Genomic DNA, 26,670 nt, shown 5'->3' with positions numbered 1-26,670 from the left:
ATTTCAATAAGTGTTAATTTGAAAACCCACTGCTGCACTTGGTATATCTGGAGGGGAGGTTCTTTGTGGTCCAGCCAAAGCAATGGCCTGTGAAATTCTTGATCCTGCAGAATGGACCAGTCCTGATGAGAATGTGAATTTGTTTGTGTCACCATTTTTTTCTTTTTTTGGCTTAGAAGTGTATTTAATGACTCCAGCTCACGGCCCCTCCCCTGCAACTCCGGCTTTGTTTCCCGTGAGTAGTCAGCAGAGGTTCCCTGAGAGGTTCAGGAGGGGCTCCAGGGACCTTGGGCCTGGAAGGGAAGGGCCATCGTCTCTCCTTGTGGCCTTTAGTAGCTGCTGGGTGGAGGCTGTGGGACGGGGGTCCCAAGGCCGGGGCCTCTGGGTGCTGCATATCTCACAGCCGGGTCAGCTTTGGGGCACTGATGAAGGTGCAGGAAGGGCAGGGCCAGCCGGGCTGAAGGGCGTTGAGGAGGCTGGAGCCAGCTGGCTGAGGGGCTTGGGGCGGCCCCAGTGACTAAGGAAACAGGTGGCCTAGTTCCGCATCCATCTTCTGGGGGTGCTGAGGATTGCGTCCTGGGGCTTCTCGGCGGGGGCTGAGAGTCCCGGCCCCGCTGGCCCCCATAGAAAGCAAGGCTGTATCCAGGGACACACAGGCACTTCCCGATGACCCAGCGCTGCACAGCCGGTGGGAAGCCGAACTCCGAGAATATCTGCTCATGGAGGGCCCAATGGTGCAGTGGGGGTGGACTGGCAGTGAGACATGGGCAGAGGCTGCAGCATCTTCAGCTGTGCCGTGTAGTCTGATGGGGCCGGGAGGGAAGCAGGCCTCCTGCAGCTGGATGCTGAGGGCCACTTGATGCTGGGCCAGGATGGCTGCCTCTTGCTTGGGCTGCCCGCTTCTCATCCCCACCCTCTCTGGCCTGGGTCAGGCGCCCTGCTAGCTCCTCATTCTGTCCTTCCACGGTGGCACCTCGGACCAGGGCTGCTCACCGCTGAGCTTCCTGAGGGTTGGCAAAGTGCAGGCTGAGAGTCCCAGGCCCTCCTGGTGGAGGCTGCAGCTCATGCTGGATGGGGCCTCGGACGGTGTAAGAGACTGACTCCCTGGGCCGCTCCAAACTGACGGCCCCGGGCCCCGCGCCAAGCAGCTCCAGCGGGAAGCGCCCTGGTCGCTCGGCGTCCGCGCTCAGCCGCAGCCTCCGCAGCTGCGCCTCGGCGTCTGACCCCGCGCCCAGCGGCCTCACCGCGGCGAGCACGGCCAGGAGCACCGCGGGCCCGCCCCACGAGCCCGCTTCCGTGGCCTTGGCCGCTCTGTGTCAGCATTTTGGCGTGTGAATAGTGCTGCTTTTTTCTTTATTTGGGCTTTTAGATTCAAGGGGACTTTTCTGGATGTGGGGATGTAGTGTTAGAGGGATTGTTATAGAAGAGTCGTGACCTTAGGACCAAAAATCTCTACGTATGGACTGACAGATAAAGCGAACCGGGCTGGACGGGCTTTGTCGTGCCGCCCCACTCATGATCCAGGTGCCTGGTGTCTAGTTTCCCATCAAAGTTTGCCTTCTGAATGAGCACTCTGGCCCTTGCAGCATCTTTGCAAGCTTCTTTAGGTGGATCCTGTTGACTGTCCTTACCCTGCTTGCCAACCTCACTTTTGTTTCCTGGATCACAAATGGAATTTGTCACCTTCTCATGGATAATACACCTCAAGTAACAACACCTTTGTTCCTCTGTGCATAACATGCTTTCTTTCTCTTTCAGTTTTAAAGATGCAACAGTTTTGAGCAAAGGCAAAGGCTTGTGGAAAGGAGCCATTAGGACAGAGAGGTCAAATAGACGTATGGGAGTTAACAGGGCACAGGTCCTTAAGAAGGTGAGCAGAAACATGGCCCGATTTCAATGCTTGAGATACGATGTGTGACAAGTGCAAAGAAGAGCAGAAATGTCACTGTCACATTTTCTTCTTGTCAGAATCATTTGGGATTATGGGGATTATAGTCAGAATTGCAGTTTTGAGAACCCTGCAATGTTTTTGATTCATCTTTCCTTTTTGAGTCTCATACTATGGAATCATGTCAGTCTTTTACTCAAATCTTGTTAGGGTCAATAAATTCAAAGCAGTGGTTATTTATTTGGCACATACTTCACATTCAGTGCATAGTAGGTGGTGTGAGGGTTGCCACACAAGACATGATTCTGCTCTTGAGGGATTTATAATCAAGTTGAGAAAGCTGAAAATAACTAAATAAATCAAAGGAAATATATAAATATGTTAAAGTGCTAAAGACAGGTCACCAGTTTCTTATCCAAAACATTTAGAGCCAGGACTTCAGGATTCATACATTTTCCCTCCTCTAGAAAGGTAGTATAGTTTTATAGCCTATATAATATGTAACAATTCTAGTGGGGTAGGGCCACAGCACCCAGTAACCAAACTATACATATAATAAAGAGATATAAAGTAAAGGCAATACATAATAAATGAAGACTGTTAATAGACCAGGTTTGTTGCCAAACGAATTTAAACCAAACCTAAAAAAAAAAAGTTCTGTTTTCTGAAGTGTTTGGGTTTCAGAACTGTGGAAAGGGACGCTGAACCTTTATCATGGGTATTGACTAATATAGGGAAAGGAAATGAATATTTATGGTGTAGGTAGAAACTTTACAATTCTGTTTGCAGCAGCAGCATCTGAGATTCAAACCAAGGAGTAATTTGTTCACATGCGTACAACTCAGCATCATCTGGAAACTTGTACGACATACAGATTTCACGCCCCATCGCACACATACTGAATCAAAACCTTTGGGCTGGGCCGCAAGCAATCTGTGTTTTAACAAGCCTTCCAGGTGATCTTGATGCACGTTAAAATTTTGAGAACCACTGACGTAGCAAATACCTGACAGAGAACCCGGATTCAAACTCAGGTGTTTCTGATTTAAAACGCCATCTTTTTTTTCTTTTTGATGCTGTTTTCCTCGCTCTCAAAGTAGAAAAAAGCAAGAGACTGTTGTGAGCTTAGATGGAAGAGCGACTTCAAAGAAGGTACGCTGAAACATGCTTCGCTTTAATCTCATAGATAAGAGCAAAATAATTTTGTAATGTACATCCCTAGAATATTAGTCCGTTCCTTAATTGTATCAGGAAGAAAAATAAGCGTTGATAATTCCCTGTTTTATTTCTCCACGTTAATATCTCAAAGATGGTATAATGTATTTTGTAATTTCTTTAAGATCAAGGTAGTAACTTAACTTAATTGTGAAAATTAAGACTTAGGAACTTTGTAAGGAAAAGAGGTTCTCAAATAGTCCTAAGATGGTTATTGACCTATTATTTGGTATCTTTGATATAAGCATGTTTTACTGGTAAGATGATGTGTCTCGCTTTTCCACTTTCAACATACTTCTTAGTGTGCAAGTTGACCAACTTAAGAAAAAATCCAATTGAAGACCATTAAAACATACCTTTGCAGGCAAATGACGGTTATTTGTGTGGTCCCAGCTCTACTTAGAAGGCAAGAGATTTTAACTTAAAGGGCGAGTTTAGGGCACAGAGGAAAGGGAGAAATTGAGGACACTGACCACTTTGCTCCTTATTAACTGACAAATGGGATGACATTTCTGAAAGTGAATAGGTGGACATGAATATGCATGTGCTTAGAATGAGATCTAGCCAAACACAAGTCTAATACACCCTTAGGCTGTGTCTTAATAACTTAATGTCATATCGATCTCTTTCGGAAAGGGATACCGTATTGGAAAAGAAATCACTGCAAAAACAAAATGGCAAAAAGTGCTACCTAAATCACACCAGTTATGAGTTCTCTTTTTACCGTCGTGAGTAAAGCTTTCTTTTAAGGTCTGCAGTGGATGTAAAACCCAGTATCTTCCAATAGCAATTAATCATATCAATTTAGGGCAGCTGTTCCAGTTTTCTTTTGCTGCATAACAAATCACCCCAAGCCTTAGTAGCTTAATACAGTAACAAGAATAACAACAATAATTATGCTCAGAAATCTGCAGTTTGGGCAGGGCTCAGTGGGGACAGCATTTCTCTGTTCCACTCAGTGACTGATGGGACAGCTTGAAGGCGTTGGGCTAGAATAATCTGAAGGCATTCTCACAGGTCTGGCTGTTGGCTTAGCTGTTAGCTGGGGCTTTCAGCTGAAACGTATACTTGTGACTTCTTCATGTGGCCTGGGTTTCCTCACCAAATGGTGGCTGGTTTCCATGGGTGAGTATCTAGAGAGAGAGAGCCATGTAGAATCTGCAACACCTTTTATGACCTAGATTCAGAAGTCATGCAGTGTCTCTATTTATTGTAGTTGTAATAAAGTCCTGCCCAGGACTTTAAAGTCCCCAGTTGAAGGGGAGGGTAAATAGAATGCACCTCTTGATAAGGGAGTGTCAAGGTTCTGGAAGAGCGAGTGGAGCCATTGTTGGAAAAGACAGTCACAGGAGCTTAAGAATTACACCACTGATTTTTTTTTTTTTTTTTTTTTTTTTTTTTGCGGTACGCGGGCCTCTCACTGCTGTGGCCTCTCTCGTTGCGGAGCACAGGCTCAGCAGCCATGGCTCACGGGCCCAGCCGCTCCGCGGCATGTGGGATCCTCCGGACCGGGGCACGAACCCGTGTCCCCTGCATTGGCAGGCAGACTCTCAACCACTGCGCCACCAGGGAAGCCCACGCAACTCTGATTTTTTTTATTGTTGCTTTTTAACTTCTTTATTTTGAAATAATTTCAGGCTTACAGGCAAGTTGCAAAAATAGTACAGAGTTGCCATATACCCTTCACCCAATTTCCCCTCATATTACATCTTAGCAAACTATAGAGCAACTGTGAAAACTGAGAAATCAAACTTGTTACAGTGCTATTAGCTAAACTAAAGAATTTATTTGGATTTCACCATTTTTTTCCCCCTAGCATCCTTTTACTGTTCTGGGATATGACACACGGTTCCATATTGCATTTAGTTGTGTGTCCTTGGTCTCCTTCAGTCTGACATTTCCACACTGTTTTCTTGTCTTTTATGACTTGACACTTTTGAAGAGTACTGGTGAGTCATTTTGTAGAAGGTCCCTCATTTGGGGTTTGTTTGATGTTTTCTCATGATTAGATTGAAACTATGCATTCTCAAGAAGGAGGACACAGAGGTGATGTGCCCTTTTCAGTACAGCATGTCACAGGGTACATGATGCTCACATGTATTACTGGTGATGTTAATCTTGATCACTTGGCTAATCTGTCAGGTGGCATCTACCAGTATTCTTGACTATAAACTTAACTGTTTTTCTCTTTGTAATTGTGAAATATTTTGGAGAGATACTTTTTTTAAAATAAAATTTTTAATTTATATTTTATTTTTGGCTGAGTTGGGTCTTCGTTGCTGTGCTTGGGCTTTCTCTAGTTGTGGTGAGCGGGGGCTACTCTTCGTTGTGGTGCGTGGGCTTCTCATTGCGGTGGCTTCTCTTGTTGCGGAGCACGGGCTCTAGGCGCATGGGCTTCATTAGTTGTGTCACACAGGCTCAGTACTTGTGGCTTGTGAGCTCTAGAGTGTAGGCTCATTAGTTGTGGCACATGGGCTTAGTTGCTCCGCGGCATGTGGGAATCTTCCCAGACCAGGGCTCAAACCCATGTCTCCTGCATTGGCAGATGGATTCTTAACCACTGCGCCACCAGGGAAGTCCTTGGAGAGATACTTTGAGACTAAGCAAGTATCTTGTTTCTACTTAAAACTTTTGGAAACTAATTTTAGCATCCTTTGGTGGATCTTGCCTGCAGCAATTACTAATGTGGTGTTGTAATGTTTATTTTTTATTTTCTTCATTCCTTCTGTATTATTTAATTAGAATTCTTCTCTATGAGAGAGCTGTTCCTTCTCCCCTGTTTAGTTTTTTATTCATTTGTGTCGATCAGCATGGACTCATGAATATTTATTCTTAGGATTATATTCCAATACTGTATTTATTTTCTTGTTCAAGTTGTTCCAACTTTGGCCATTGGGAGCTCTTTCAGGTTGGCTCCCATGCCATTTCAACATGACTTCATCCTTGTTTTTTTCTTTTTCTAATTTTTTGGAGCACTTCTTTACTTTCTGGTACAAAAACGTGCTCTAGGTTCATCTTGTATTTTCCTTGCCAAAGCCCTGGAATCAGGTTCTTCACAGAGCCCTAGTTCCTTTTATTGGAGAATGGTATTTAGTAACCAAGATTTGGGTGTTTAGATGTAAACATTGCGACTGGGGTGTCATACATATACACATTCCTTTTAATTGTTGGGTGGTATTTCATTGTATGAACGTACCACAGTTTGTTTTTCCATTCAGCAGTTGAAGGACATCTGGCTTTTCAAATTTTGGTGATTATGCATAGAGCTGCTATAAACGTTCATGTATAGGTTTTTGTGTGAACATAAATTTTCATTTCTTTCAGGTAGATATGTAGGACTGTGATTGCAGGTACCTAGGGTTGGTATATGTTTAACTTTGTCAGAAACTGTCATACTGTCTTCCAAACTGGCTCTACAGTTTTGCATTCCCACCGGCAACGTATGAGAGTTCTGGTTGCTCTGCATCCTTGCCACTGTCATTTGGTTGTTCTGTGACTTCAGCTGTCTGATAGGTTTGGAAAAAGTCATAAAATTGAAGTAATTTTGGTTATTTTTTCATTATCTGCATAAGAGCAGTGCTCCTTTTCACTCCCTATATCACAAGTGGGAGTCAGAAGCAGAAGAGCTTTGATTTGAAAGTTTAAAGAGGTAACATAAGTTTAACTGGGAAATTAAGGTCAAAACATTGTCCTTCTATTATATTGGAATAAATAGAGCTTCACTGAATAGAAACATTATGTAGTGGGAGGTAACGGGGATAAACACATTATTTTCTTCGAGTGGTCTCCTTCAAATTTTTCATGCCAAGCAACTGGCTCCCTTGTGGGTGTTCCCAGAGACCTCTCCGCCCTTCCATCTTCTCTGCTGGTATCACACTACTTTGCCATTATTAATTAATCACAGGTTGTATATCTGAATGCTTATGGGGCCAGAGAGATTACCTAAATAGGCTAATCTTACTGGATATGATATAGTAGAAAGAGTAGGTCAGGGGCTAAACTAGGGAGTGCATACACTGCTTTAAGGTAATTCAAGTGAAAATTCGTATGTGCCTCTGTGTGTATCTGTCTCCTAACAAATAAAACTGCTCAGGGCACCAGCTTATGGTCCCTGATTCATTCTGTGTGGTTTGGCTGTTGATTCTGCAAGGAGCAGTTGGCATGGTGCCAGCAGCACTACCTAGTAAGTGTTCAACAGATACTGAATGAATGACTGAGCATCACAAAATGTTGCAGGAAATCCAAAGCGTTATTGATTACATTGAAGTAGCTATTTCTTTCCATGTACTTTGAGAATGCCAATGGTTTCTATAGGTCTTATAGAACTTCTTGCCCCATCACAAGTTTTGTCAAGATCTCTATGTCTACATGTCATAAGGAACTAAAAATAATGAAAGGACTAGGCTCAGTTTTCTATAGCAATACATGGGCTATTTTTATACCAGTTACTGAATTAAATGATGACAGAGGAGGATTGATTTATTGACTTTTGCCACGTAAAATAGCTACTTTGGGCAGCAAGAAATTCATTTAAGATTAAAAATTCCTGGGACTTCCCTGCTGGCACAGTGGATAAGACTCTGTGCTCCCAATGCAGGGAGCCCAGGTTCAATCCCTGGTCAGGGAACTAGATCCCACATGCATGTGGCAATTAAGAGTTCACATGCCACAACTATGGAGCCCACCTGCCGCAACTAAGACACAGAGCAACCAAATAAATATTTAAAAAAATGAGAAATCTTTAAAAAAAGATTAAAAATTCCCTAAGCACCACTCATCTCCACCTGTATCATCTGACAACTCTTTCAGGCTGTGCAAATATTTAATGGGGATATTTCAGAGAATTGAAAGGAATAGAATGAATGTTTTAAGCTGACGTTCATTCTAGAGGGGCATTCTGGGATTTTAGATTAAGATCAATACCAAGAGGTATGTGTGGAAGTGACAAGGCAGAGTTCAAGAACTGCCCTGGAGTCTAAGCTGAGTGAGTGTTTTTAAGAAAAACTGAAGGGACAGTGAGAGGTGTTTTTTGTTTTTCTGTTTTACTTCTCAGTTGTCATTTAGTCTCCAAAGGATTGAGGAACTTTTCTTGAGGTAGAGTGGGGACAAAAGGAAGATTATACGTTAGGAGATAAAATGCCTTTTGGGCACAGGAAAGATTGTGGTAATGGAGATGGCAGATCTCAAGGTGGGAAGGATATATTTATGCTGAAGAAAGAACTCAACTCTAACAAAGGATTCCCTGGGGCAGGTAAGACACAAGAATAAATTAGGTACAAAGCACAAGAATCCCTGAAAGATTATAATATGAATGTAACCAGTTGTTTTCTCTGAGTCAGACACTCCATATCCACTTAGCTCATGGTCACCTACAACCAACATGACATTGGCGAAGTTTACATTAGTCAGTCAACATCATGTGTTTTCCACCTCTGTTGCTGTTACTTAAAAAAAAAAAGACATCTTGTTCATGCTTATGATTACCCTACTATCTATACTTCTTTTGTCTGGCTCACTTTTTTTGGTTTTGTTTTGTTTGCGGTACGTGAGCCTCTCAATGTTGTGGCCTCTCTTGTTGCGGAGCACAGGCTCCGGACACGCAGGCTCAGCGGCCATGGCTCATGGGCCCAGCCGCTCCGCGGCACGCGGGACCCTCCCGGACCGGGGCACGAACCCGCATCCCCTGCATCGGCAGGCGGACTCCCAACCACTGCGCCACCAGGGAAGCCCTGGCTCACTTTTTAACATACAAAAAAACTGGTCTGCAGTAAAAATTATCTGAGTCAGTTTGAACCAGTGTTTCAAATACCACACATCCACACCACCAAAGCATTCTCTGTTCATTGATGTAATTAATATATTTTTATGCCAAGTTAATTTGAAATCTTGCTTCAATTTTCCCTTCATGTGATTAAATACTTAAGCATTAGGTCTCAAAGGCCAATTTACATAAATAATGAAGGACCTAATTCACCCTATCTATGTTGGCCCCTCCTTCTATTGTGAAAGTAAATGTTGTAATATATATGCATCCCACACTGCAAGTCCTTTACCTTTTCTATCCCTTAGAAACAGTAATGCTGAAATATTGGCTTGGCCAAAAAGTTCGTTCAGGTTTTTCCATAAGATGTTGCAGAAAAACCTGAAGGAACTTTTTGGCCAACTCAATATTAAAGAGTCTTGGCTTTCATGGGTATATTGCTGCCACATTTTATCAGTTCACAGAGGAAGAAATATGGATGTCATGTGAAAAGGCAGTATTTGGGAGGATGGTATTTATAAATGACAGTGGCTGAGAGGCTAATGTGTTGATCAGGCTTCTGTGGCATTGAAAATAATGGAATGCTCCCTGTGCATGGCTGTCACTGTGTAGTCCAGGGCATAAATCCATAGCATTTCAGATGACAGTACCTTGTATTTACATAAGAGACTTTCTCCAAGGAATTCACATCACTCCTTAGGAATGGCTCCATTAATTCTTACAGCTTTGGGAACTAGAGTGGGAAGGTACATCTTTATGGCCAGCTGTCATAAATGAAGGAACCACGCCTGTGATAGGTTTGTAACTTTCTCAAGGTCACTCTAGCCAAACTGAATTGCTGGAAGTGTGGAAACGCAGAGCAATATCAATTTCCCATGGTGGGGAAGGACTGTATGGGTCGCTTGGGGTAGGGAAGGAACATGGCCTTTCAGCAACTGTCTTTCATCATTTTTACCCCCCTATGTAATCTGTGACTGAAGGATATTATCTTTATAATGGTTAGTGTTTCCCAAACCATGATCTTCTGAACACTAGGCTATACAAGACATCAGTAGGTCTTCATTGAAAACACAAAACATGGCTTCCATAGCCAAATGTTTTTTTTTAACATCTTTATTGGAGTATAATTGCTTTACAATGGTGTGTTAGTTTCTGCTTTACAACAAAGTGAATCAGCTATACATATGTTCCCGTATCACTTCCCTCTTGCGTCTCCCTCCCTATCCCACCCCTCTAGGTGGTCACAAAGCACCTAGCTGATCTTCCTGTGCTATGCGGCTGCTTCCCACTAGCTATCCACCCTACGTTTGGTAGTGTATATATGTCCATGCCACTCTCTCACTTCGTCCCAGCTTACCCTTACCCTTCCCCGTGTCCTCAAGTCTATTCTCTACATCTGCACCTTTATTCCTGTCCTGCCCCTAGGTTCTTCAGAACCATTTTTTTTTCTTTTTAGATTCCACACATATGTGTTAGCATACGGTATTTGTTTTCCTCTTTCTGACTTACTTCACTCTGTATGACAGACTCTAGGTCCATCCACCTCACTACAAATAACTCAGTGTCGTTTCTATTTATGGCTGAGTAATATTCCATTGTATATATGTACCACATCTTCTTTATCCATTCATCTGATGATGGACGCTTAGGTTGCTTCCATGTCCTGGCTATTGTAAATAGAGCTGCAGTGAACGTTTTGGTACATGACTCTTTTTGAATTATGGTATTCTCAGTGTATATGCCCAGGAGTGGGATTGCTGGGTCGTATGGTAGTTCTATTTGGAGTTGGTTTTTTTTTTTGCAGTACGCGGGCCTCTCACCATTGTGGCCTCTCCCGTTGCGAAGCACAGGCTCCAGATGCGCAGGCTCAGCGGTCATGGCTCACGGGCCCAGCCGCTCTGTGGAATGTGGGATCCTCCCGGACCGGGGCACGAACCCGTGTCCCCTGCATCAGCAGGGGAACTCTCAACCACTGCGCCACCAGGGAAGCCCCCTATTTGTAGTTTTTTAAGGAACCTCCATACTGTTCTCCATAGTGGCTGTATCAATTTCCATTACCACCAACAGTTCAAGAGGGTTCCCTTTTCTCTACACCCTCTCCAGCATTTATTGTTTCTAGAGTTTTTGATGATGGCCATTCTGACCGGTGTGAGATTATATCTCATTGTAGTTTTGATTTGCATTTCTCTAATGATTAATGATTTTGAGCATTCTTTCATGTGTTTGTTGGCAGTCTGTATATCTTCTTTGGAGAAATGTCTATTTAGGTCTTCTGCCCATTTTTGGATTGGGTTTTCTGTTTTTTTGTTATTGAGCTGCATGAGCTGTTTGTAAATTTTGGAGATTAATCCTTTGTCAGTTGCTTCATTTGCAAATATTTTCTCCCATTCTGAGGGTTGCCTTTTGGTCTTGTTTATGGTTTCCTTTGCTGTGCAAAAACGTTTACGTTTCATTAGGTCCCATTTGTTTATTTTTGTTTTTATTTCCATTTCTCTAGGAGGTGGGTCAAAAAGGATCTTGCTGTGATTTATGTCATAGAGTGTTCTGCCTATGTTTTCCTCTAAGACTTTGACAGTGTCTGGCCTTACATTTAGGTCTTTAAACCATTTTGAGCTTATTTTTGTTTATGCTGTTAGGAAGTGTTCTAACCTCATACTTTTACATGTACCTGTCCAGTTTTCCCAAAACCACTTATTGAAGAGGCTGTCTTTTCTCCACTGTATAATCTTGCATCCTTTATCACACATAAGGTGACCATATATGCATGGGTTTATCTCTGGGTTTTCTATCCTGTTCCATTGATCTATATTTCTGTTTTTGTGCCAGTACCATACTGTCTTGATTACTGTAGTGTTGTAGCATAGTCTGAAGTCAGCAAGGCTGATTCTTTCAGCTCCGTTTTTCGTTCTCAAGATTGCTTTGGCTGTTCGGGGTCTTTTGTGTTTCCATACAAACTGTAAAATTTTTTGTTCTAGTTCTGTGAAAAATGCCAGTGGTAGTTTGATAGGGATTGCATTGAATCTGTAGACTGCTTTGGGTAGTAGAGTCATTTTCACAATGTTGATTCTTCCAACTCAAGAACATGGTCTATCTCTCCATCTATTTGTATCGTCTTTAATTTCTTTCATCAGTGTCTTATAATTTTCTGCATACAGGTCTTTTGTCTCCTTAGGTAGGTTTATTCCTAGATATTTTATTCTTTTTGTTGCAGTGGTAAATGGGAGTATTTTCTTAATTTCACTTTCAGATTTTTCATCATTAGTGTATAGTAATGCCAGATATTTCTGTGCATTAATTTTGTATCCTGCTACTTTACCAAATTCATGGATTACCTGTAGTAGTTTTCTGGTAGCATCTTTAGGATTCTCTATGTATAGTATCATGTCATCTGCAAACAGTGACAGCTTTACTTCTTTTCCGATTTGGATTCCTTTTCTTCTCTGATTGCTGTGGCTAAAACTTCCAAAACTATGTTGAATAAGAGTGGGGAGTGTGGGCAACCTTGTCTTGTTCCTGATCTTAGTGGAAATGGTTTCAGTTTTTCACCATTGAGGACGATGTTGGCTGTGTGTTTGTCATATATGACCTTTATTATGTTGAGGAAAGTTCCCTCTATGCCTACTTTCTGCAGGGTTTTTATCATAAATGGGTGTTGAATTTTGTCAAAAGCTTTCTCTGCATCTATTGAGATGATCATATGGTTTTTCTCCTTCAATTTGTTAATATGGTATATCACATTGACTGATTTGAATATATTGAAGAATCCTTGCATTCTTGGAATAAACCCCGCTTGAACATGGTGTATGATCCTTTTAATGTGCTGTTGGATTCTGTTTGCTCGTATTTTGTTGAGGATTTTTGCATCTATGTTCATCAGTGATATTGGCCTGTAGTTTTCTTTCTTTGTGACATCTTTGTCTGGTTTTGCTATCAGGGTGATGGTGGCCTCATAGAATGAGTTTGGGAGTGTTCCTCCCTCTGCTGTCTTTTGGAAGAGTTTGAGAAGGATAGGTGTTAGCCCTTCTCTAAATGTTTCATAGAATTTGCCTGTGAAGCCATCTGGACCTGGGCTTTTGTTTGTTGGAAGATTTTTAATCAGAGTTTCAATTTCAGTGCTTGTGATTGGTCTGTTGATATTTTCTGTTTCTTCCTGGTTCAGTCTCGCAAGGTTGTGCATTTCTAAGAATTTGTCCATTTCTTCTAGGTTGTCCATTTTATTGGCATATAGTTGCTTGTAGTAATCTCTCATGATCCTTTTTATTTCTGCAGTGTCAGGTGTTACTTCTCCTTGCTGGGTAGAGTAGTCTTGGTTGTAGGTTTTTCTCTTTCATCACTTTAAATATATCCTGCCACTCCCTTCTGGCTTGCAGAGTTTCTGCTGAAAGATCGGCTGTTAACCTTATGGGGATTCCCTTGTGTGTTATTTGTTGTTTTTCCCTTGCTGCTTTTAATATGTTTTCTTTGTATTTAATTTTTGATAGTTTGATTAATATGTGTCTTGGCATGTTTCTCCTTGGATTTATCCTGTATGGGATTCGCTGCACTTCCTGGACTTCATTAAGTCTTTCCTTTCCCATATTAGGGAAGTTTTCAACTATAATCTCTTCAAATATTTTCTCAGTCCCTTTCTTTTTCTCTTCTTCTTCTGGGACCCCTATAATTCAAAAGTTGGTGCATTTAATGTTGTCCCAGAGGTCTCTGAGACTGTCCTCAGTTCTTTTCATTCTTTTTTCTTTATTCTGCTCTGCAGTAGTTATTTCCACTGTTTTATCTTCCAGGTCACTTATCCGTTCTTCTGCCTCAGTTATTCTGCTATTGATCCCTTCTAGAGTATTTTTAATGTCATTTATTGTGTTGTTCAATGTTGCTTGTTTCCTCTTAGTTCTTCTAGTTCCTTGTTAAATGTTTCTTGCATTTTCTCTATTCTGTTTTCAGGATTTTGGATCATCTTTACTATCATTATTCTGAATTCTTTTTCAGGTAGACTGCCTATTTCCTCTTCCTTTGTTAGGTCTGGTGGGTTTTTATCTTGCTCCTTCATCTGCTGTGTGTTTTTCTGTCTTCTCATTTTGCTTATCTTACTGTGTTTGGGGTCTCCTTTTCACAGGCTGCAGGTTCGTAGTTCCCATTGTTTTTGGTGTCTGTCTGCAGTGGCTAAAGTTGTTTCAGTGGGTTGTGTAGGCTTACTGGTGGAGCAGACTGGTGCCTGTGTTCTGGTGGATGAGGCTGGATCTTGTCTTTCTGGTGGGCAGGTCCACATCTGCTGGTGTGTTTTGGGGTGTGTGTGGCCTTATTATGATTTTAGGCAGCCTTTCTGCTAATGGGTGGGGTTGTGTTCCTCTCTTGCTAGTTGTTGGGCATAGGGTGTCCAGCACTATAGCTTGCTGGTCGTTCAGTGAAGCTGGGTCTTGGTGTTGAGATGGAGGTCTCTGGGAGATTTTCGCCATTTGATATTACGTGGAGCTGGGAGGTCTCTCGTGGTCCGGTGTCCTGAAGTTAGCTCTCCCACGTCTGAGGCACAGCACTGACTCCTGGCTGCAGCACCTAGAGCCTTTCATCCAGATGGCCGTCCCGCCGTCCCCACGACTGTCGCAGCGTCAGCCGCTGGAGCCCCTCCAGAGCCGGCAGCCTCAGTGAGGCCACCCTCCCCTCTGGCTCTGGGGCACTTCCGTGACGGCGGAGGGAAGAGACCCCGAGCCGGGAGTTCCCACCGAATATGTTTGAGAACGGATTCATCTTATATTTCCTTTTTGCTGATTCATAATTCCTGTTAGTGCAGTAAGAGCTCCGAGAAGTCCTGTAGTGAAGAAAATTACTAACTTTGTTTAAGCCACAGTTTTCGAGACTTATTTGACCATGGAAGTAAAGTTTCTTTTATAACAGCAGCTCTTAAAGACTTACGGAACTGTCTTTCAATGGATTGCATTTTGAGGAAATAGGTTTCTTAGATAAAGGCTCTGGTGAAGAAATACTTCTCTAAAATGTTTTTATTCTTTTATCTTTCCAGGCCCACAGCCTATGTGGAGGCCTCATTCATAGATGACCTGGGTGATGTTTGAACCTTAGAGATGCAGGAGATATTCTCAGTGTTGGTAGATAAGGCTCCATGGAAGGAATGGGATGGTGCTGAAAAATGATCTGGGAACAGTAACATAGCCTTTACTCCAGTCTCCTTCCAATTCCTGCCTGATTCTACTTATTCCACACACTGATCTGGGACCATTTTCCTGGAATGGTGTCACGGGGCCCTGTGTGCTGGGCACTGAGGGGATGAACAGTCACCAAGACCCAAGGAGAAATCAAGAACCATCTGGACAAGAACTAGGGGTAGTCTGTCACTGAGGTGCAGAATAGGACATGGCTTCTCAGAGTAGAGATAGTAGAGGGAGCAGTGACATCAGGAAGCGGGGAAACATGGAACATGGCATTCGAACAGAACAGGAAGAGTCTTATGTAGACCGAATCTTGATAAGGAGTCATGTGGCATCCCAGAAAAGGTTTCGGGGCTAGGGCAGGGTCCAAGACGAGGTCCCGCCAAGAGTTTTTGTTCAGGTAGCTCTTGCACATTGGTTAGGGAAATCACTATTAGAATATTTTAGTCACTCTCCTTCGGGATGTGATAAAAATGCTGCCCTGTGAGTTGCTAACTAAAAACCATTTGGAAAACAGGTATTTGTCCATGTGGAGACTGATAGCCAGGGGAAACTGTTACTTTTGTAAGGAAAAAAAAAAACTGTGTCAAGATGATCAGCTGCCTTAAAAAAAAAAGACAGGGTGAGAATGCATAGCTATTAGGCCACGTTCAGATGCTAGTTCTCCTTACCGTATTCCCCCTATAGCCAGCCAGTGCTGTCCTCCCTGCCTCCCCAGTCAGCTTGTCACTAGCGTGATCGAGCAGGGCAGGAGCTCTTACTCCTCAAATGTCATTTGAATTAGTAAGAGTGAGGTGCCTGGAGGGTAGCATTGAAAAGTGGCAGGAGGTGGCGGGACGAGGAAGGTTAAGTGGGACCAGTTACAAAGGACCTTGGCTGTCGTAAAGGAGTTATATATCATGTCAAGGAGTTTGGACCGTATTGTCTGGAAAAGAGGAGAATGCAGTTTTGAAGTTGGGTTGTGCCATGATCGAGTGTTACCAACCTACTCAGGTATTTACCAGCCCTTGTGTATTGCTCCCACCCTCTTACTGCCGCCGACTGAAGGCCCCTCTCCTCTGGGAGACCGTCTACACCATAGAGACCCTGAAGTAAAGGAGGCGTGTAATCGTATTTAGTGCATGTTAGGTCATGTTGAAACATGGGAAGTAAATGGGATGACTGTATTTTCTCTGATTATTACAAAAATAGCAACCAAGAGATAGGTTTTTATTGTTGTGATCAATTATAAAGAACAATTATAATAAGCAAAAGCAGAGAATTTAATAGTAGGCTATCCAGAAAGTTCATCAGGTTTACGTGAGAGTAGGTTTCCTTAAGAGCAGAGAGACCATTCTCCTCTGAGCATCTGGTCGGGACTTCCCTGGTGGCCAGTGGTTAGGATTCAGCGCTTTCACTGTTAAGGGCACGGGTTCAATCCCTGGTCGGGGAACTAAGATCCCACAAGCCGCCTGGCGTGGCAGAAAAAACCCCCAAACAACAAGAAAACGTGCAAGGCTCTGATTAAGAGAAATGCCCGTGAAAGAAAATGGAGAGGGAGCTGGGCAAGGCTCAGCGAGCTGTCAGACCACGGTGCAAGGGTGACCAGGATGGAAGGGGGTGGGGTGAGAGGGTGGGTGGAAGCATCCTAGGCTGCGGTGCAGTCACAGACAGGCTTGGCAAGGTTGCCAGGGTGTCCTCCAGCCAACACTGGCCATCAGAGGTATTCCCTGTCTCCTAGCAGCAGGCTGCCCTTAGTGCCCTTGCGGCGCTGATCAGTCATTGGCTTGGAGCAGCCTGTGGGAGACATAGCCCCCACAGAAATGCCCCGGTGGCTTTCAGAGCACAGCAGCGGCGCCCAGGCCCCCAGTAAGTCTGGGGAGTGCATTCTGTTGGCTGCAGTAATGTACAGATTCAAACCTGTTTGCTTACTGCATTCTGTGCTGCAGAGGGAGGGCTTCACAGAGTGAAAGCGGTTTCACAAAAAGGGAGGGCAGGCCTTTTGTTTGTAGAAACGGGAGGGTGAGGGCAGGTCAGAGATGGTCCCATTGGGTACATCTGAACATGCCACCTGCCAGCTGAAAAAGATGAGGCAGGTTTGCGGCTGGTTTTACTGTATATTCTTCTGTGAATTCCATGGCGTCTAATGCCTTCCTGCTTAAAAAGAAAAATGATATTACAGAGGGGGGAAGAGGTAAAATGTTATTTTCAATTTCTAGGTAAAGCTGTCAGACTCAGGAAGTTTCTGACACTTCATTATAGGTAGAAGCACTTTGTTTAGTCTCTTTACATTTTATACTCAAGATAACTTTTGGATTGATGTAGTTGTTCTAAAATAATGCTCCCATCAGATAAGAGGCAAAAACAATTAGACAGAAGATACCTTTGTTTGAAATGAGTATGACTGCATAAAATGTATTAATAAAACACTGCATAATGTAGATCTCTTGATAAATTGCCTGCTCTGGAGAGCATGGGCACCTCTTGTAGCATCTATTGAGAAAACAAAGAAATCCTGTCAAGATGACATCTGCTTCTTTCATGGAACATGTTAGGAGTTATGAGGTTTTGAATATGATGCAGTTAGCAGCATCGTGTACTTAATCAGCTGGCAAAGAGGAACGTTTGTCTTCTTTCTTGGGCATCTGTGGATTCTAGAAGGCAGCTCACATTTGGCTTTACCTGAAAATCAGCAGGACGTTTAGTTTGAAGATGCCGACTGAACTTGCAGTCCCCAGCCCAGCATATCTGAGCGTACCGTTGGCCGTGTGACAATGAACTGCGGTGAGCTGGGGCCGGGGGTGGTGTCACAGTTAACTATGGCCACAGTAATGATGCTGCACAGCAAACACGCACAGAATCTCAGCACACCAAAACTGGGTATTTGGTTCACACATCTAGGGGTTGACTGGCGATTGCCTAGTCTAAGCTGGGTTTAACTGGGGCAGTTTGGTTTTGCTCTGTGTCTCTCTCATCTTCCTACTGGGATCAGTGAGCCGGCCTGAGCATGTTGTTCTCGTGATGGTAAAAAGACAAAAGAGCAAGTATAAACACACAGGTTATATTAAGGCTTAGGCTTGGAACTGGCACACTATCACTTTTGCCTCGTTTTATTGGCCAAAGCAAGTCACGTGGCCAAAATGACAGGAAAGGTACAGAGAAGTATATTCTGCGAAGGATGAGGCCTTGGCAAGGGTATCGATGCAGAAAGTTGTGATGAAATGGGGCCAAAATAGGCAATCTACCACAGGGAGAAACTAGCCCTGTCTTCTTTGATCTTCTCTTTACTCTAGGTTTCCCAGGAAAACTCTGGGGGACTCAGCCCAAGCAAGGCACAAGGTCTTGACTCGCCTTCTGTGGCAGGGGCTGTGAGCCATTCACTAACATCCATCGCCACTTCATCTTGGGTGGTTTGTCTTTTCGCTGTTGAGTTGTAAAAGGTCTTTATTTATTCTGGAGACTAGACTCTTTCCAGATACATGATGTGCAAATATTTTGTACCATTCTGTGGGTTGTCTTTTCACTTTCTTGATGGTTTCCTTTGAACAAAAGTTTTAAATTTTCAAGTGCAGTTGATCTACTTTTTCTTTTGTTACTTGTGCTTGTCGTGTCATATCTAAGAATCCTTTGGCGAAGTCCAAGGTCATGAAGATTTATCCCTGTGCTTTTCTAAGAGTTTTATTAGTTTTAGGTCTTACATTTAGGTCTTTGGTCTATTTTGAGTGGGTTTTTGTACATGGTATGAAATAGGGGTCCACCTTCATTCTTTTGCGTGTGGATACCCAGTTACCCCAGCATCATTTGTTGAAGAGACTATTCTTTGAGAACCACAGATCCAGATGAGAAATTTTCACAGCTCTTGTCATTCAGGCAGACACGGGCATAAAGCTTTGTGGCTTGCTTGGTACCAGGGTGAAAAAGAGAAGGCAGGGCCAGAGTTGGGGTGGGGAGGGTGGGACTGAAATTGACATGGAGGCTGGCCTCTTGGAGATGTTATATCAGTCTAGGAACACTGCCAAAGGAATGTTATAATCTCAGTCCAACTTCTAGAAGTGTCAATATCAGTGAATTCATAGACATGCAGAGACCAAGTAGTTAGGAATCCAGATGGCTGTTGAAAACTTGGCAGTTACAGGTTACCCTATTTATTAGATATCTACTGGTATGCAGTGGAACCACACTCAGTGGGCTAAGGGTTTGAGTATAGGGGCCAGTCCTGGAGAAGAGGCTCACCCAGGGTGAAACTAGGCCAAGTGTGGTAGATTGATGATGAAAATAGCTGCAGTTTTTCACCCCTCCTTGTATCTAGGCTTTTTGCATCGTGACTCCGTGGCTCATCCCATCAACAGATAGAGGTAATTTCCCACACTTTAGTCTGGGCTGGCCTCATGATTCTTTGTGGCCAACAGAATGTAACAGACGTGACTGTATGTCATCACGGAGCCTAGGTATCAATATGTTTTGTGGACTTCTCCTGTCTGTCTGGGAGCCTTACCTAGCTTCCATGAGGCCAAGCCCTGCCTGGAGGATGAGAGACCTCATGGGGGCCCTCTCAGGCAATCTAGAGCCGCGTAGCCCACCCACAGCTGAGCAAGCTTCCGTGAGGGAGCACAGCTGAGACCCGAGGCCTCGTCTAGCTGAGCCTAGCCACAGTTGTCAATCTCCAGAATCTTGGTATAAACAAATGGTTGTTATTTTAAGCCACTGAATGTTGGGGATGGTTTATTACACAGCAACAACTAATAATACATAGGGCATTGAGGTCCTGCTGAGTGGGCTGTAGACCAGGAGAGGTTTTCTCAGCACCAGGGCTAAGGTAAAGCAAGGGAGGTGCCCAGGGTGCCAAGTTCAAGGAGGCATTAACTCTCAGGTGCAGACCCTGTATTTTTCCTGGCCTGGGTCTTCTTTTCGAGACTGGGAGGTCTTGAGAGTGAGAGCTAAGGACGGCGATTAAATCAGACTGGGCCCCTAGGAGAATGCGAGTGATGGCAGGGAAGCTGTGGATCAAGGTACGGGTGTGCTGAGAGATCCTCCTGGCTCTGGGTTGGTGAGGAAGACCTAAGATATCAGGTATGGTTGGTGGTCAAGGAAATCCCAGTTGCAGCACAGAAGCCCAGCTATCGTGTCTGGGCCAGTAGACCGCAAACCTGCGTATGTGTCAGAAGCTAGGAGGGGCTTTGGTCTGGGCTGTTAGCTCAGTTCCTAAGCCCTGCGGCGCAAGGAAGGGCGTGGGAAGGGGCCGGGCTGTTGTCAGCTGTGTGCACGCTCCTTGGCCTATTGCTCCTTTGACTTGTTAGAACAAAATGGTTAAAATTCAAGAAATAATGGGCCACGGTCAGAAAAGAGCTGCCTTGCAGAACATACTTCAGAACAATTTTCATGATAAGCAGTAAGATTCTTTGCTTCAATTGCAGCTGCCACAATTTACACATTGCATTGAGTAGCGAGAAGCAAGTTTAGTAGTGACGGGGACAGGTCATAGACGTGCTTGCAAAACCTGGGTCAGACCAACAGTGATAATTTCTAAGCTCTCACATCATCACCATCTTTATAGTAATAAATGACAGCGATGATGGCTCTTTAGGTTTGGGGAGGGGAGTTGCCCAGAGAGTGAAGTGGAAAAGTAATAAAGGTATGTGTTCCTCGGGCTAAGATGTGAACAGTTGTGAAGATACGGTGTACGTTGTAAAACAGTGACTGAGGCCTCTAGGATAATAAAGACATACTGGAGACAAGCTTTCAGTTCTTAGCTTGTCAGTCTTTGTGGAATATCCTCGTCTCTCTCTAAATTGGGAAGCAAGACCTTCCAGGCTTGGGTAGTTAATGAGAGTAGAGGAGGGGCCATTGGGTAACCTCATGGTTACAGTTCCAGAAACTTTCCTTCTCACTCACCAGCGGTACAACACCTACTTCTCCATCCTCTGGTATTACCTTGTCCAGGCTGGGACTATCCCAGCCAGCAGTTGACCATTCCCCTGCTAGTTCACCATTTAAGAGTTCTCAGCCTTCCCTCTTGCCCTTGGTTTCATTGTAAATGGATGCCCTTAATCTAGTTGTACAATCACCCCTTCTCCTCCTCCTCGAAACTGCAGCCATGCGGGTGCTCTTAATTATAACTACTGCTCTGGGACCCAGGACCTAGAGGTGGCTTGGCCATTGCACTTTCACTCTTACTGGGAAACCACTCTTTGTTTTTGTAAACTTAAAAATTTTTTTGATTGAAGTCTAGTTTGATTTACAGTGGTGTGCCAATCTCTGCTGTACAGCAAAGTGACTCATTTATATACATATAGACATTCTTTTTTCAATATTCTTTTTCCATTATGGTTTATCCCAGGAGATTGGATATAGTTCTGTGTGCTATAGAGTAGGACCTTGTTGTTCATCCATCCTATATATAATAGTTTCCATCTGCTAATCCCAACCTCCCAGTCCATCCTCTCCCTCCCCCCAGCCCTTGGCAATCACAAGTCTGATCTCTGTGTCTGTGAATCTATTTCTCTTTTGTAGGTGAGTTCATTTGTGCCATATTTCAGAGTCCACATGTAAGTGATATCATATGGTATTTGTCTTTCTGTTTCTGACTGACTTCACTTAGTATGAGAATCTCTAGTTGCATCCATGTTGCTGCACATGGCATTATTTCATTCTTTTTTATGGCTGAGTAACATTCCATTGAGTGTATGCACCACATCTTCTTTATCCATTCATCTGTCGATGGACTTTTAGGTTGTTTCTATGTTTTGGTTCTTGTGAATAGTGCTGCTTTGAACATAAGGGTGCCATGTATCTTTTTGAATTATAGTTGTGTCCAGGTATATGCCCAGGAGTGGGATTGCTGGATCACATGGTAACTGTATTTTTAACTTTTTAAGGAACTTCCATACTGTTCTCCATAGTGGCTGTACCAACTTAACGTTCCCACCAGCAGGCTAAGACGGTTCCCTTTTCTCCATACCCTCTCCAGTATTTACTGGAAACCACTCTTTCTATAAGGCTCACACCAACCAGTTGTTGCTGAGACCACTTTCTTTGCATTGTCACCTGCAGTCCACTTGGAGAGGCATTGAGGATTTCACCGTTGGATCCTTCTCACTTTCTTCTTCTCTATCCAAGTGTGATCGTTATGCCTGATGGTTTTAATGATGCCTGGGTGTGGCAGAGCCTATTTCAAAGTCATCACTTGTAACTCTTGTATCACTGCTGAAATTTGGTATTTTTTTGCCTAATATTTCAAATCCCCACAACTTTTAACTGGATAAAGTCTAATCCGTAGGACTTAAGGAAACTTGGGTGGCCATCTTGTTTATAACGAATTCCCTACCTACTGAAAATGTTTTCCAAACTCGAGAGAGAGCAACTCCACCGTTGCTGTCAATGTATTACTCTTGTGTTTAACTTGGTTACTTTTGATGATAGCCCCCTGAATTTAGGGACCATGTCTCATCATTGTCTGTCCTTCATGGTGTTCAGGACACAGTAAATGCCTATTGGTCTATTGGTGTATTCATGCTTAAACTTTGATGCAATGGGAAATGGGCAGGTAGTCAACTTTTCCCTTTAAACATTTTTTTTTTTAAATTCTGAACTCCCAGTTTACTGTCATTGGCTTGGCCTTCATTCTCCATGCAGGAGTAGAGAAGATTGAAAGTAGAGTTGATTTTTGTCTTACCCATTTTTGAGTTCAAAAGAATCTGATGACTGGTAAGAAAGAAAACCTACGGGAAACTGATATATAATTTATTTGGTACCTGGTACCTGCAGGAAACATCTGTTACGATTTTATAAGCCTGTACAAATTCAAAACAAGCTAAGTGAAGAAAAAGTGTCTATTTAGAAGACAGCAGAGCAGTCTCCTCTAAGAACATTAAGGAGAGAGACGTCTGCAGCTTTATTTGGCAATTGTATATAATCTCACAGGCAACACAGCTATTTTATTCGTTTAATTACAAATGGAAAATGTATTATAATGAAAAATGTAAGCTGTAGAAAATGATGAACTACCCTCCCTGGGTTCCTAACCTCTTTTTTTTTTTCATTTTGTGTGGTTAAGCTTTCCTGGCAATTAAGATGTTTAAAACAATGGAATGAAAGTACAGAGTTATAGGATGGCTGGATAATTTTCTCATAAAGTTATTTTTTAAATCCCTTGCCAGTTACTCCATAAGCAAAAAACTTAAACATCGATGTTAATTACCTTCATTAGTGCTGACAATAGTAGTTTGCACTAATGATCAGGTTTGTTCTCTGCGCCATTTGCTGAGCTGAGTTGTGAATTTTTAATGGGTACGAGGGCTACTTTACCACAGATGGAAATACTTTGCAGGCTGTTTTTTCAAAACACATGTCCACAAAATCCTCAACGTCCAGACCAGCTTCCTATGCGCATCCATAAATGTTGTGTCAAAAGGATCTTTCTGTGTGTACCTTTCAACAAATCAATGGACCTATGATCAGTGTGGTTTAGCTACAGACAGTATGATTCTGCATATGCAGCTGCATCAGGGCTGTGATAGAGTTCCTGCTCGGTCCTGCGTCCTTGTGAAACACTGGGCTAGTCAATTTTCTGCATTTCCTTGACCCGTGTGTAAATTACGAGAGCTGAATTAAACCCCTCTCCCCCCACCTTGAAATTTGACTGTGAGGCCAGCTAGGTTCAGGCCTTAAATAAAAAAAATTCCTGTAGCCCAGCCCAGGTGAATATGAGGTCAACCGAAGAAGACCCAGTTCTGTTTCCGTGCTCTGAAGATCATGAAACAGTACCTAGTTTTGGATCTTCATGTGACTCACATCCTCCCCGCCCCCGTCCCACCAAACTCCATGCAGGACCAGAGCGAGGGACAGAGAGAATGACTAAGTACTACTCTTGGACCAGTTGCAAGAAGAGTTAGTAACCGCTGAGTCATCGGGGTAGAGGTTCACACGCCAGAGGAGCAGCCTGTGTGGCGGGAATAATAATAACCAAGCCTTATATTTGTACAGCGCTCTGAGGTCTTTCAAGTATTTCACACATATTTTCTCATTTTACCCAGAACAGAATGAGGGGGATAATCAAGATGGTCTGGAAGCACATTTTCAAGGAACATGAGTTGAGGTTTTCAATCTTAGGCAAAATGAAGGATTGCATTTTTCCTCCAGGATGAGATTGCATTTATGTTGTTCTTTCTGAATTTCATTAGCTTCTCACTCCCAACTTGAAAGAAGACTGTGAAAGGCAATGAAGACATTGAGAATGTGGCAGCCAATGCTGAATATAAAGTAGAAGAAATGGAAGGCCTCCCTTTGAATTTAAAGAAAATAATGGTCTTGGCACCCTAATCATTGGGTTTGATATTGAAACAGCCTGAGGATTGTCCGTACCAGGGAAATTGCATGAATCTGAAACAGGAGGCCAGAACTGCTGGAAAATATAGATTCAAGGACGTGGCCAGGTTGCCGAGACTGACTGTACACATTTAGCAGGAGGAACTTAAATTTTTTTTGTTCCCACTGTTATTCAATAACGAAACCTCCAAAACACTAAAAGATTATCAAGGCTTGAAACAGATGGGAAAAGCAGATGCGCCTTGAGTTTTCTTTCGGACAGAGTTCCCGAATACCCTGGGAGATGGGCAGAGAAGGAGGTGCTTCCGGGAGCATTGTGGATTTGTCCATCTCAAACCGCAGGGGACCTGGCTTGCCTGGCGATGGCCAGATTAACTACTGCACTTAAGAAACGTGGTTTCATGATTTTTGTTAATAAATATTATTATAAAAGGAAAGTCAGGGCTTCCCTGGTGGCGCAGTGGTTGAGAGCCTGCCTGCCGATGCAGGGGACACGGGTTCGTGCCGGGAGGATCCCACGTGCCGCGGAGCGGCTGGGCCCGTGAGCCATGGCCGCTGAGCCTGCGCGTCCGGAGCCTGTGCTCCGCAACGGGAGAGGCCACAACGGTGAGAGGCCCGCGTACCGCAAAAAAAAAAAAAAAAAAAAAAAAGAATGTGAATACATGTGTGTGTATATATACATATATATACATACGCGCACATGTATATATGTATATGCATGTGTATGTTTTTTCTCCCCCTTAAAGAGGTGGTGATGTGGGCTTTGGATTTGACTTGGGTTTTTTTTTTTTTTTAACCTGTTTCCTATCAGGGTTGTTGGAACTTTGGAAAGCCTTCTGGACCTCCTTTGGCTATAACAATACTATGTTAAAGCCCTTAAAAGTGAGCTCTAGGCTGAGCTGCCTAAGGTATTAAGAAGCGCAAACCCTATTTAAAAGTCAGGGGGAAAAAAAGACTGGAGGGAAGGAACCATTTCTTGTGTGTAGGCATCCGCGTCACAATGGAAACCCCACCAACCGGTTTTTATCTTGAAGACTCCCTATTTAGAACCAAATGGACTAAAGTCCACACATTTGTGTATTCCCGTGGTTCTGTGGTCATCAGAATCGCCTGGAAACTTGTTAGAGATGCAAATTCTCAGCCCGACTCCAGACCTACTGAATCAGAAACCCAGCAGGGGGCAGCCCAGCAGTCTGTTTTAACAAGCCCTCCAGGGGATTCTGATGCAGGCTTAAGTTTGGGAACTACGGTGTTTGCTAATAGAGTGGGTCTCAACCTTTTCCGAACAGTGGAATCACCTGGAGAACTTTAAAAAGAACACAACGTCTGGTCCCCACCTCTGGGCTTTCTAATTTAATTGGTCTGGGGTTTGGTCTGATCATCCAATGTTTGAAAACCTCTCCAGGTGATACTGATATTCAGAGAAGCAGAGGATCCACCCACTGTGCTATCAACTACTCAGTTATAAAGGGCAGTTTTCAAAGAGAAAAAGCAGGACACAGCATTGACAGAAAAACAAAGCAAAATAGGAGTTTGGGGAGAGACAGATAAAGTGAGTTATACATCCAGAATGCTTGCTGCTCTGTCTAAAGGCATCTGAGTCAGTCTCCGGAAACTTTTCAAGTGATGATTAATTCTCCAGGTAAGAACATTCTTCTCTGTGTGAGAAATAGTCTTGCTTTTGTGGTTGACACACTTCAAAATTTATGTCAGAGAGAGAGATTCCTGTGGGATTCTGATGGCAAAAAATATAGGGAAATAGCATAACAATTTTGAAAAAGTTACTTTGAAACTCAAGAATATTGGTCCCAAACTATCTGCATTGCTCTTGTTCTTTGAGACCGTAAATGACCAAATTACATTTTAAGCCTGCGTTTATTTTATTTCATTGAGTCTTATAGTTAGAAGGGGCATTAGAGGCCACAGATGCTACAGGAGTACTCCCTCCTGTTTCTGTGGGTTGGTTGCTTCCAATGGAAATTTGCCGGGAAACTTAACTGTATCACCCTTGAACCAACCAATTATTAGAAAGTTCTTTGATATTAACAAGTTCAAATTGAAATATTTCTTCCTGCAAGTTACACCTATTCATCTCAGTTCTCCTTTGGAGAACCACTCCTGAGAAGCGGGTTACTTAAAATCCTTTCCAGGTCAAGGAAGGATGTATAGTCATAACTCAAAACCCTGATGGGGGTTTCGAGGGTTGTGATCATGTGGATAACTACTCATAACATTTTCCCTGTTGGTTTTGAGCCAAGTGGAAATAGACAAAGAAGTCAGATATCACTGTGAGGTCCACATTATTGTGGATAAAATTGGGGCTTTGACCTGAAAACATAAGTTGACTTCTA

The 26,670-nt window shown here is 43.3% G+C and overlaps 1 pseudogene; it reads right to left on the bottom strand.

Moving 5' to 3' along the window:
- Window positions 1-243: 243 nt before the first annotated feature.
- LOC131748215 (sharpin-like) overlaps window positions 244-26,670 on the bottom strand; it is a 106,954-nt pseudogene continuing 80,527 nt past the window's right edge.

The sequence above is a fragment of the Kogia breviceps genome, chromosome X (genome assembly GCF_026419965.1).
Source record: "Kogia breviceps isolate mKogBre1 chromosome X, mKogBre1 haplotype 1, whole genome shotgun sequence".
In the NCBI taxonomy this organism is placed as follows: domain Eukaryota; kingdom Metazoa; phylum Chordata; class Mammalia; order Artiodactyla; family Physeteridae; genus Kogia; species Kogia breviceps.
Note: the sequence above shows the minus strand (reverse complement) of the source record. Positions and strands in the feature narration are given on the sequence as shown.